The following is a 13,615-nucleotide window of genomic DNA, read 5'->3' as shown; positions in this document are numbered from 1 at the left end:
TATATTAAAATGTGCTTGGAGACCAAATTTTACATTTTTCTGAATTTTTTTACTATTTATTAAGCCACTTTGAAAATCGTTGATCCAACGGTGGCTTAACAAAACAATAAAATCAGAAGCCACCATTAGATCAGTGATTTTCAAAGTGCCTTAATAAATAGAAAAAAAATTCTAAAAAATGTAAAATTTGGTCTCCAAGCACATTTTAATATAGAAATCAACTTAAACGGTTCGGATCGACGTTTTGAACTTTGAAAATTAAAAAACAAATTGGTAGAACCAAAACTCAGAAACTACCATTTCGATCTAAGATCAAAGCATTGGTTCCTTAAAATGATAATATATATATATATATATATATATATATATATTAATTATGTCCTATGAAGAAGAACATGTTCAATAAAATTGAACTTAATTCCTTAAAATGATAATATATCGAAATTAGACTAATTATTAAGATCCATAAATGATAGTAATTCATAATTATTTCTTGAAGCAAAAATCATGATAACAACCCCGGCCTCCACCAACTTCTATAAGTACCAAGCATTGGTTCTCTTGTGAATCCACAAAAAAAAAATCTCAAACTCATACACAGTACACACCACCGTGCTTTACAGAACCTCACACCCGAGAATATTGGACAAACAGACCTTGAAATGGAGGCCTCAACGACCACCTACCTCTTTATCAACCCTTCACACAACATAATAAGAACAAAGAGATCACCTCTGCTCCTGGTATCTGCACTGCCGAATTCAAAATATCCCGCTCGACCTACTCCGACGAAGGTAGCAGCCCCGGAGAGAGCAAATGATGCTCGTTCAAGTTCAAGGACTACAGTTGCCACTAGACCTAGAACTAGATCAGAAATGCTGCCGGAAGCACCTCTGTCACTGCCGATGGCATTTTGTAATGCCCTTGAAGACATAATCAACACCTTCATTGATCCACCGGTGTTGCGTCCCTCTGTTGATCCTCGCAATGTCCTCTCTGATAACTTTGCTCCTGTTGACGAGCTCCCTCCGACACACTGCCCTGTCATTCGCGGCTCCATTCCCCCCTGCCTTGCTGGTGGCACCTACATCCGCAATGGACCCAACCCACAATACCTGCCCCGTGGACCCCACCACTTGTTTGACGGTGATGGAATGCTTCACTCCCTGCTCCTCTCTGCTGACGGAGACGCCACACTCTGCTCCCGTTATGTCCAAACCTACAAGTACCTTACCGAGCGTGATGCCGGTACTCCTGTGATGCCAAACGTCTTCTCTGGATTCCATGGCTTCGCTGGAATGGCACGTGGTGTTGTCACAGCAGCAAGAGTGCTCACCGGCCAGATAAACCCTATTCAAGGTTTTGGATTGGCTAATACAAGCCTTGTGTTCTTTGCAGGTCGCCTTTATGCCCTGGGTGAGCCAGACATGCCATATGCCGTGCACATTGACTCTTCCACAGGAGAGATCTCCACCATCGGAAGGTGTGATTTCGGTGGTCAATTGGTGATGGGGATGACTGCTCACCCCAAGAAGGACCCTGTAACAGGAGAGACCTTTGCCTTCCGCTACGGGCTTGTGCCTCCCTTCCTCACGTACTTCTACTTTGACCCGGCAGGCAATAAGTTGGCTGATGTCCCCATCTTTTCCGTGCAACAACCATCTTTCATGCATGATTTTGCAATCACGGAGAATTATGCGTTGTTTGCTGACATCCAAGTAGTGATGAAACCCATGGACATGGTAATGGGCAATAGCGCACTTGTAGGCTCTGATCGAGGTAAGGTGCCACGACTAGGAGTGCTTCCACGCTACGCAACAAACGAGTCTGAGATTAGATGGTTTGAAGTGCCAGGATTCAACATGATGCACTCGATCAATGCATGGGAAGAAGAGAATGCGAACGGCGAAAAGTATCTTGTGCTGGTGGCACCGAACGTGCTGTCTGTTGAGCACATGCTAGAGCAGCTGGATCTAGTCCACAACTGTGTGGAGATGGTCCGTATCAACCTCAATACAGGGGCAGTCTCAAGGAAACCTCTGTCTGCCTGCAACTTAGATTTAGGAGTGATCCACCCAGGCTACCTTGGCCGGCGAAACCGATATGCTTACCTAGCGGTGGGAGATCTCTTGTCCAAAGCTTCTGGGATTGTGAAGCTTGACTTCTCACTGATTGGCACAGGGAACTGTGTCATTGCAAGTCGTTATTTTGGCCCAGGATGCTTCGGAGGAGAGCCCTTCTTTGTACCAAATGAGGGCAGTGAGGAGGAAGATGATGGGTACTTGGTGTCCTATATCCATAATGAGGGGACCGGTGAGTCAAGATTTGTGGTAATGGATGCGCGTTCCGCAAATCTTGACATCGTGGCGGAGGTGCTTCTTCCACATCGTATACCGTATGGTTTCCATGGTCTCTTCGTCTCCAAAGCTGAGCTTCTTTCTCAGCGACATTTCTCATAAATTTTAATTCTATTGTCTATTCATGTATCATACAAAAATAAGTGATTCAACACAAGAATCAAAGTGCTAGCATGTAGCAAATAGAGCACAACCTTGACGCATTAGGTGATTTTCTACCTATATAAAAAAAAAATAAACAAATTTTAAATAATATAAAATTTGGTCTTCAAGCACATTTTTATATGAAGATCATGTTGAATTGTTCGGATGGATTGTTTGAATTTTGTAAACGGAGATCTTGATCCATAGCACGGACCATTCTGCACTTTGTAATGTCCCCTAAAATGAAGAACTAAAATGTTGCCAGCTTATATGTGAAATACATGAACTTGAATAGACTTTTAAACAAATAAACAATAGAAAAGTGGTAGCATCGTCACTTGGTCGTTAGATTCGACACAGCAACCTGAAACTTCCTTCTGGTCTTTATGCCAGCAAATTGACCAGCTCTTGCTACCTTACTAGAAGCCTCATTTAACCAGCTTGTACTGGCAGCTTATATGTGAAGAACTAAAATGTTGCCAGCTTATATGTGAAATACACGAAATTGAATAGACTTTTATACAAATAAACAATAGAAAAGTGGTAGCATTGTCACTTAACTTGGCCATCAGATTCGACACAGAAACCTGAAACTTTTATCTGGCCTTTATGCCTTAAAAAAACAGCTTGTACTGGCAGTCAAGTATCTAAGCTAGGGGTGTATACAGATCAGATATTATCCGATTTCTTCCAAATCCGAATCTAGAAAATTACCTAAATTATCCGATCCATATCCATATCCGAGACTATCCATATCCGAAAAATTATAACGGATAAGGATACGGTAAGACTTTTAACTATCCGTATCCGACCGTTTACACTTTTAAACTACAACAAATGTGCTATATGTTCTTAAATTGATTTATTAAATTGCATATTATATCAATAATTTATTAAATTGCATATAGATATATATTTTGATGAATAATATAACACTATGACATAATTAGTGACTAATATTTTAATAATATAATATATGTTTTGTAATCAACAAGCTAATTATAAAAAATATCCGTATGCGTCCGATATCCGATCCGTATCTGTATCCGAGACTATCCATATCTGCATCTGTATTCGAAAAATTATAACGAATACAAATACGGTAAGACCACTATCCAATCCGTATCCGACCGTTTACACCCCTATTCTAAGCAACGTAAAGTTAATTTATTATGTGTAGGATGCATAGTTATTGGTTTAAGTAGTTACATTACTATGATCTGGGGCTGCAAGTTCTCAGAGCAAATCCTTGAAAAGTTGAAAGCCTTGGTCCAAAAGCATTAAGGCTCAGTTCAAAAATTTACATTTTCCAGCTAGGCCGAAGGCCCAACCATTTAAATCCAATTCTCCATTTTAATTCCATTTTAAATTTCTAATCAAGCCAGAAAGTCCAATTCAATTCAGATTTCAATTCCTTTATAGGCCCTCAAATATTTGCATTAAGGCCCCTCTGACAAGCTTTAATTTCAAGCTTGTATGAATTTAACAGATTGTACCTCCAATACCATTTTCCCTTACAAATAAGTCCCTGAATCCATAACAGTATTACCAGTATCGCAAATTGGCTGAAATTATTTTATTTTTGTTGAGCCCAATCATGTGTGAAACTCTCATTATAATTATTCATATATGATAAAAAAAAAATAAAGCAAAATCTTCAGTCTGAATCAGAATTACCCTTTCTTTGTACTTGATTGTTATCCATCCGGCAGATCGAAATCAACGTGTATAATAAATTAATCAACATCAACAAAAAGTTTGATGAAAGGACTAATGTAGTCCCTTTTGAAAATTAAAGGGACTAATATGGTTCTTTTTTTTAAATTCAAGAACCAAGTTGATGCATATGAAAGTTCAAGGACCAACTTGGTTCTATTGAAAAAGTTTTCGACTAAAAGTTAAATTTTCCTATATATTTTAGTCTTCACTGTTTCTCAAAACAAAATAGTGGGTCACTCTGTCTCTGTGTTTTCATGGATGTGCGCCAGAGCATGTCCAAAAAATGAATAAAAAATTTGCACGGGGCAATTTACTATTGCCATTTGGAAATTAGTATGACTAGTAGCTTGTAGGTGTGCTTAGTTGCTTAGAACATGATTTGTGTTTCTTGTTTTCATAATTATGTATTGTATTGGAAATTGAAATTTTTTAAGTTGTCTTAATGTTCTTGTTTTGTTTTTTTTTTTTTTTTTTTTTTCAATAAGATCAATAGTGGTATGAACTGGTAACTTGCACCAATTGGTACACAGAGATATACTACAATACCCTATTAGATAAAAAATGTGGGATTATCTGCTAGATTTATCACATGGTATTTCAAATAGTAGGGAGATTTAGATGTGTGGATTTCGAGTTTTCGACCCTATTATTAGGTCACATTTCCATTATGGAACCTCTCTGTGCCAGAATAGGAGAAGGACCTAAGCAATGTGTACCCTATTAGATAAAGAATGTGGGATTATCTGCTAGATTCATCACATGGTATTTCAAACAGTAGGGAGATTTAGATGCGTGGATTTCGAGTTTTCTACCCTATTATTAGGTCACATTTCCATTATGGAACCTCTTTGTGCCGGAATAGGAGAAGGACCTAAGCAACGTAAAGTTAATTTATTATGTGTAGGATGCATAGTTATTGGTTTAAAGTAGTCACATTACTATGATCTGGGGCTGCAAGTTCTCAGAGCAAATCCTTGAAAAGTTGAAAGCCTTGGTCCAAAAGCATTAAGGCTCAGTTCAAAAATTTACATTTTCCAGCTAGGCCGAAGGCCCAACCATTTAAATCCAATTCTCCATTTTAATTCCATTTTAAATTTCTAATCAAGCCAGAAAGTCCAATTCAATTCAGATTTCAATTCCTTTATCGGCCCTCAAATATTTGTATTAAGGCCCCTCTGACAAGATTTAATTTCAAGCTTGTATGAATTTAACAGATTGTACCTCCAATACCATTTTCCCTTACAAATAAGTCCCTGAATCCATAACAGTATTACCAGTATCGCAAATTGGCTGAAATTATTTTATTTTTGTTGAGCCCAATCATATGTGAAACTCTTATTATAATTATTCATATATGATAAAAAAAAATAAAGCAAAATCTTCAGTCTGAATCAGAATTACCCTTTCTTTGTACTTGATTGTTATCCATCCGGCAGATCGAAATTAACGTGTATAATAAATTAATCAGCATCAACAAAAAGTTTGATGAAAGGACTAATGTAGTCCCTTTTGAAAATTAAAGGGACTAATATGGTTCTTTTTTTTAAATTCAAGAACCAAGTTGATGCATATGAAAGTTCAAGGACCAACTTGGTTCTATTGAAAAAGTTTTCGACTAAAAGTTAAATTTTCCTATATATTTTAGTCTTCACTGTTTCTCAAAACAAAATAGTGGGTCACTCTGTGTCTGTGTTTTCATGGATGTGCGCCAGAGCATGTCCAAAAAATGAATAAAAAATTTGCACGGGGCAATTTACTATTGCCATTTGGAAATTAGTATGACTAGTAGCTTGTAGGTGTGCTTAGTTGCTTAGAACAAGATTTGTGTTTCTTGTTTTCATAATTATGTATTGTATTGGAAATTGAAATTTTTTAAGTTGTCTTAATGTTCTTGTTTTTTTTTTTTTTTTTTTTTCAATAAGATCAATAGTGGTATGAACTGGTAACTTGCACCAATTGGTACACATAGATATACTACAATACCCTATTAGATAAAAAATGTGGGATTATCTGCTAGATTTATCACATGGTATTTCAAATAGTAGGGAGATTTAGATGTGTGGATTTCGAGTTTTCGACTCTATTATTAGGTCACATTTCCATTATGGAACCTCTCTGTGCCAGAATAGGAGAAGGACCTAAGCAATGTGTACGGTGTACCCTATTAGATAAAGAATGTGGGATTATCTGCTAGATTCATCACATGGTATTTCAAACAGTAGGGAGATTTAATTAGATGCCTTGGATTTCGAGTTTTTGACCCTATTATTTAGGTCACATTTTCAATATGGAACCTCTCCGTGGCATGAATAGGAGAAGATAAGGACCTAAGCAATGTGTAGTTGTCAAGAACAGAAACCATGGAACAATTATTAGTTAGGTGTTAGAATTCAGGCCCCATGAAGCTGACTGATCGAAGCCAACAAGTTTGATTCTTTGTAGAGATGTGCTAAATGTGGTGTTAATTTTCACTACATTATCTTTCTTAATATATTTAGTCAGAAAACTTTACAAATTTAGTAAACCTTGTGATGGTTTTTGCTTCTGCAATTGAATGTTAGTGGATATAACCAAAAACTTCAAATTTAGCAAAAACCTTGTGATGGTTTTTGCTTCTGCAATTGAATGTTATATCCAAAAACTTCAAATTTAGTAAACCTTGTCAATTCATCTAATTAATTTACCATGTTCTGCAGATGTTGGCCTTAATTATGTAATATATGGTGAATTAAGCTACCGCAAATATTGATTAATTTAATTATCCAGTGAAATCCAGGGCCAATGAGATCAAATCAATTGTGAAAATCAGTGGGATTGAATGATTGATTTTGTAAAGCAGTTCATCTTGTTTCCGAAAAATTGATTTTTTTTTATTTCTAAAAATAAATAAAAATTGCGCAGATCATTGTCGGACTGAGAAATTAATTTTGTGGCAACCGTGTATATCTCTGTCCGCCTTACTATTGCTTTGAAATTTGCATTATCTGACAAAGAAGATGTATGCGTGAACGGAGAGAGAAGAGTTGTACGTATTCAGTTTTAAGTTACTTTGGAACTTGTATGAAGTCCTCATTTTTCCCCTTCTTTTCAATAATATTTTTTTTTGTAAGTTTGGAGGTTGTTTATACTTTATTCATGATCGTTCAGTGGAACCTGAATATATGTCGATCATTCAGTGGGACCTGAGATAGGCATGTCGCTTGAGTGTGTGGCAAAAGCGATACTAGCGTAGAATATATTAACACAGCCAATATACAATTATCTAGTTACCCTTAATATAAGATACTGACAAATTAAGAGCTGATAGAAAATCACGCAAATACAAATAAATTAACAAAGAAATTAGATAGATCATTAGAAATTAATGATATCACGCTATTATATCTCTATTTCCGACCGAATTCTGTACCAAAACATGTACCCAAAACAGTAAAACCATGTTTATTCCATTAAATATCTATAGAATATGGTACTGCTACGCTTTTATTCTTATCTTGCAGGAAACGGGCAAAAATGGGAAGAAAATCTGTTTTCTGACTTTTCTGCACGGGTCGGACAAGCCTTGACACGGCCCTTGTCAGACAAATCTGTTTTCTGACTTTTCTACACGGGTCAAACAAGCCTTGACACGGCCCTTGTCAGACATCTGTTTTCTGACTTTTCTACACAGATCGGACAAGTTTTGACACAGGTCTTGTCAGACAAATCTGGCATAAAATCTAGAAATTGGGAAAGAAGTCTGAATGAAGGAAAGTCGGTCTTGGGTCTTTAAAAACGTGATTCCCTGCACCAGGGAGGGGATCTGGGCATGCTGGATCAACCTAAGGTTTGAGAGCGAGGGCTTGGCTTGGAGAACAAGTAGAGAGGCGAAAAATGAGAGTTTTGCGACGGATCTTCTTCGTTCCTCGAGTTTTGCCATGAGCTCTCTTATCATTATCTTTACTTGTTTTATTTGCTTTCTCTTCTTTTAGTTTCTAGGGTTAAGATATAATCGAATGTTTTGTTTTGCATGATAGTTATTTGATCCTTGTGTTAGAATTTGTGTTTGCTTGATTGTGTTTGATTTTAATTGCTTAGCAGAAATTGTTTGATTATTATTGGTTTGCCAATAGATGAATGGCCACGTCTGTAGCGCATTACAACCTTTATAATCTCTCAACCAAAGCTAAGTACATGAGGTAGGTTTAGTGATCCGAAAGGTGAACATTTTCTCTTATCGACAGATAAGAGGTTACCTTTAGTATACCAAACAAGCAACTAGGTAATTCGAACCGATATGAAAGTTGAGGTCTAGAATCCGACAAGGGTAAATATTGCAATTCCATACCAAGTCAATAAACCAATATACGACAGTTGAGGTTTAGAAACATTAGGTCTGGTCAGTTGAACCCTACACAAAGGAACAGCACAAAGAAACAGTAACTGGTGCATTAACTCGAAGTCAGTACGGGTCGGACAGGAAGATGTACGACCCGTATTACCTGATACGACCCGTGTCAGGGACTGAGAGGCAGAACTGAGATAAGTCTGAAACCCTGGAAACGCCTTTTTATTCTTATTAAACAAAACCCCAAAAATATTTTTTGTTTTGAATATTATTATTTATCTTTTTAAAACACCAAAATCACATTTGCAACTTCTAGAGTTTATTTAATTTAAATAAAGTCCAGTTAAGTTTCAACCGTCCCTGTGGATCGATACCTGATAATACTACGCGATTATGATTGTACACTTGCAATCTGAGTCGAAAGTGTAATCAAGATTAAAAGGTACAGCTTGCTGTACTGAAACTTTGTGCATACTTTTGTGTGAACAATTAACATTTTCTCTCATGGACATTTGCAATTAGAAAACAAGAAATACTATCCGAAAATCCTTATCAGCCAGATTGAACTTGCGATTTCCAAAATACAAGAAATCATTTTTTTTTTTTTTAAGGTTAGCCGACACGACGTCGGTAACACTAGTGATTAATTAATAAAGAAAATTTTATTTACAAAATTATAGTTCTAGACTCATCCTATATTACGGTATCACCCAATTACAACACTTATGATTAAATAGTGTGGCTATCAGCAAGGTATACAGGCTTGCATGATTTCCACTCCACCACCGAACACGCATACATCCGATGACAACTCTATCCACAAGAAACTATTTATATCGTTGTCATTACTGCCTAAATGTTATATGAATGTGATTTTCCTTGCTCTAGAAACAGAGAAAAAATTATTTGATCTACAATAAATGAATCAAATATAACATGAAAAAAAGTTCTTGAAGTATTATTGCCGGGCTGCCGACGCGATCATCTTTAATGTAGTGCAACGTCTTGAAAATGGAAAAGAAAATATGAAAAGGAAAGAAAGGAAGGAAGATCAGAAAAATCAAAGAAAATACTGAAGTCACAAGAATCAGGAGATCAAAGAAAAGTATTGAAGTGATTGAAACAATAGAGCTTGATATCATAAGAGGTGTGCTGGTTAACTGTAGTAACAATGGGTATGCGTCTTAACCGGATAATATTGTAATCAAATTTTTTTTTTTATTCTCTTTCCTTAGAAAGTTTAAACAATATATTTTTAGTACGGTGAGATCATATATATTAGTGTTCATAAATTTGCTTTATTCTATTTCTTATTCGGTGAGATTATGTAGTATTGGATCAAGGATCAAGAAAATCAAAGAAAAATTGAATGAGAACAAGAATAATAAGACATTAATAGTTTTTTCATTGTAGCACAGTTAATTTAAGTTTATTTAATTTTAATTCTAATCATATATTGTGTACAATACGTGTGAGGAGAATGTGTCCAAATAAATTAAGAATTTAAAACGTAAAAAAATTTGAAAAGATGTATTGAATCTAAAGAAGGCAAATTATTTAATTGGAAAACTGATATTCAATCCGAAATTTTACCTTTTAATCATAATTGTTGGTAGATCAAGACATCTACATGTTTAATATAAGAATGGAGAAATTGAGATATGATTGTTGGTGTTTTTTACAGCAGTGAAATATGTTACTTGATTTTGGCAAGTCTTCAATGGTTTTGGTCCGAAATTTTTAAAAATACTATACCCCAAAAAATAATAAACCAAATAATCATGTTTTCTGAAAAATTTGAATTTTGACACGGCCGCATCCCCTAAATGCGACCACCTTTCGCCAATCCGGTGGTCCAGAAACTTTTACTGTTTTTACTGTTCATCCATATTTTCAAAGTGGCTTAATAAATAGTAAAAAAAAATTCAAAAAATATAAAATTTGGTCTCCAAGCACATATTAATATGGAGAACAAGATTAACAGTTTGGATCGGTCATTTGGACTTTGAATCTGTGATTTATAGTCCAATGCACAAGAGTGCTCATGCATTGCAATGCACCATAGCCCATCTCTATAGATAGGAATATACTAGCATGCTACACGTAGCATAGATACCCTCCATGCAACGGCTCAATATTCGACTTTTCAAAATCCTAATGGTCGATCTGAACCGTTCATCGTGTTCTCCATATTAATATGTGTTTGGAGACCAAATTTACATTTTTTGGAACTTTTTTACTATTTTTTTAGATTTATTGAAAATCGTTGTTTTCAGCAAATCTGAACCATTAAAAAACAGCAATTTTCAATAAATCTAAAAAAATAGTAAAAAAATTCCAAAAAAATGTAAAATTTGGTCTCCAAATACATATTAATATGGAGAACAAGATGAACAGTTCGGATCGACCGTTAGGATTTTGAAAAGTCGAATATTGAGCCGTTGCATGGAGGGCCTCTATGCTACGCGTAGCACCGTAACAGGTTCCTATATATGAAACCAACATGATTACCTTTTTTTTACAAAAACTATAAGAACTGAAATGTCATTTCGGTCTGAAATTTTCTTTTTTTTTCGGGACCGAAATGGTAATTCGGTTCGAGGTATTTTCACAATTTTTCAACGTATTCTTTACTCGAAATCTGTGAAAACGACTAGGACCAAAATGACAATTCGGTCCAAAAAAAAAAATACGGGACCGAAATGGCTTCTCAGGTCTTATGATTTTTGTAAAAAACAAAGCAATCAAGTTAGTTTGATAAAATATATATTTTTATTTATGGTTTCTAAAAAAAATTTGTGATGAATGTGATAGCAATTATTGGAAAGAATAGAAAAAATCTATCAGAGATTCTGATACACGGCAAAAACATGAGTAGTGAGTGGAGTTTAGAAAATGAGATAGCAATAGAAGACAGGAGTGCTTACAGAATCTTAAGCATCGCCTCCAGTTCTGGTTTCCAACTTATTGTAACAGAAAACCGTTGGTTTATCCATTTCCAAAATAAAAATACACACATATCCACCACCTCATACTCGCATCCAGCACCTGAGGATTTGACGAATCACATCTCCTACAGTCCTACTCCTATGGATCTTGAATTGCTTAGATTAAATTGATCCAGATTTTAATCGGAAAATCCGGATTGAAATTCAAACCACACATTAGAGGATTCGATTTGAAATTCAAACAGTACATCACCTCAAAAATTGAGTTAAAACTCAATATTACATTACCTCAAAAATTGAGTTAAAACTCAAATATTACATTACCTGCATTTTGTGCCTCAGACTTAAGTTTCCTTATACCGGATATTTACAGAAAAAATAATATCAATATTTAGATCTATATTATCAGGTGTTAATATTGGACTTTTAGATATTTATAGTTATAATCGCAGTATATATAGGGTGCTCTTAAGCTCACCAAAACTTTGGTGAGCTTAACTCTAAAACTCATCAAATCGATTTCAAATGACGAATCTGAATCGTTGAAACCCACCTTCCTTACGTGTGATGCATCTACATGTGAAATTTTTAAACATTCGAATTAATCTAGTATAAGGTCAAGCGGTCAAAATTAGAAGGTTAATACATTAATTTTAGTCCATTCATATTTTGAATGTTTTTGACCGCTTGACTTTATACTAAATTAATTTGAATGTTTAAAAATTTTACATGTAGATGCATCACACATAAGGTAGGCGGGTTTCAACGGTTCGGATTCGTCATTTGAAATCGATTTGATGAGTTTTAGAGTTAAACTCACCAAAACTTTGGTAAGCTTAAGAGCACCCTATATATATATATAGTGGTTGAATAAAACCCGTTAAGGGTATACCCGCCCGTACCCGCCAGCTAGGGTACCCGTGCCCTAGCCCGGGTATGGGTCGGGTACTCGGGTACGCGGGTACGGGCAAAAACCGGACCGGACCCGTTATTTTAGACCAATACCCGAGTTTACCCTACCCGAGTTAACCCGTACCCGACTAAACCCGTACCCGACTACCCGAGTACCCATACCCGTATACCCGAGTACTGTTCATCACAGTTCAAAATTCAAAAAATTTAATTTTTCCCCCCAAAAAAATCAGAAAAAAACCAGAAAAATCAGGAAAAACCAGAAAAAACCAGAAAAAATCAGAAAAAACCAGAAAAAACCAGAAAAAAAAACAGCAAAAATAAAAAAAAATACCCGTACCCGCCATACCCGTACCCGTACCCGCCTTACCCGTCAAGGGTACACGGGTAAGGGTATAGGACGGGTAGGGTATGGGTTTTGAAAATTATACCCGCCATACCCGTACCCGAATACCCTTGTACCCGGGTATACCCGTACCCGAGACGGGTATACCCGGGGTACCCGTACCCGCCCGAGTTGCAAACCACTATATATATATGGCAAATGCTTTTATGGACCATATATACAAAAACTTGTATGTTTTAATAATTATATTAGCATTGTCCATTATTTAAACTTGTACATCTAGTTAAAGACTTGACTATTTGATGTTCTTATATACATACAACTCGATCAATAAGCTTATTGGTGCGGAATCTTTGTAACAACTATATATATTGAACACTAATTACACAAAAAGTTGCTAAAAAAAATGAGCAGAGAGAGGGACATGCTAATATCAAGCCGGAAGAGAAAAACAGACCAAAAGATTTCCACCAGAAAATTTAGATATTAGAAGTAGGGATCAAAAGATTTCCACCAGAAAATTTAGATATTAGAAGCAGGGATCAAAAGATTTCCACCAGAAAATTTGTTCTTAAGCAAGAACCATAACATTTGTGATGGGAATTTATTTAACCTTGGATTGGAAGATCTATTCCACAAGTTATATTACAGTTTATCCTTTAATTTGAATCATATCTAAGATATTTCCTAGTTTTAGCAATGCCTCGATTTTGTTGGAAGTAATAATTGATACCATCGCATTAAATTTATGAGAGAGACTGTGGGACAAAGGATTGTGATTGGGCCAATTGGGGGTCCATACTCTAAAATAATTGTTTATAGAATATACGCTTAGTTATTTATTAATGTGATAAAATAGTTG

The 13,615-nt window shown here is 35.7% G+C and overlaps 1 pseudogene across 1 annotated transcript; it reads left to right on the top strand.

Annotated features, from left to right (window-relative positions):
* Positions 1–589: 589 nt before the first annotated feature.
* Positions 590–2,643, top strand: LOC144550997 (9-cis-epoxycarotenoid dioxygenase NCED1, chloroplastic pseudogene; annotated as a pseudogene). The gene has a single exon (XR_013510739.1). The product of XR_013510739.1 is annotated as a 9-cis-epoxycarotenoid dioxygenase NCED1, chloroplastic pseudogene (transcript).
* The last annotated feature ends 10,972 nt before the right edge of the window (positions 2,644–13,615 follow it).

Source organism: Carex rostrata, chromosome 3, assembly GCF_964058835.1.
Source record: "Carex rostrata chromosome 3, lpCarRost1.2, whole genome shotgun sequence".
In the NCBI taxonomy this organism is placed as follows: domain Eukaryota; kingdom Viridiplantae; phylum Streptophyta; class Magnoliopsida; order Poales; family Cyperaceae; genus Carex; species Carex rostrata.
The sequence above is the reverse complement of the archived record's forward strand: the minus strand, read 5'-3'. Positions and strand labels throughout refer to the sequence as shown.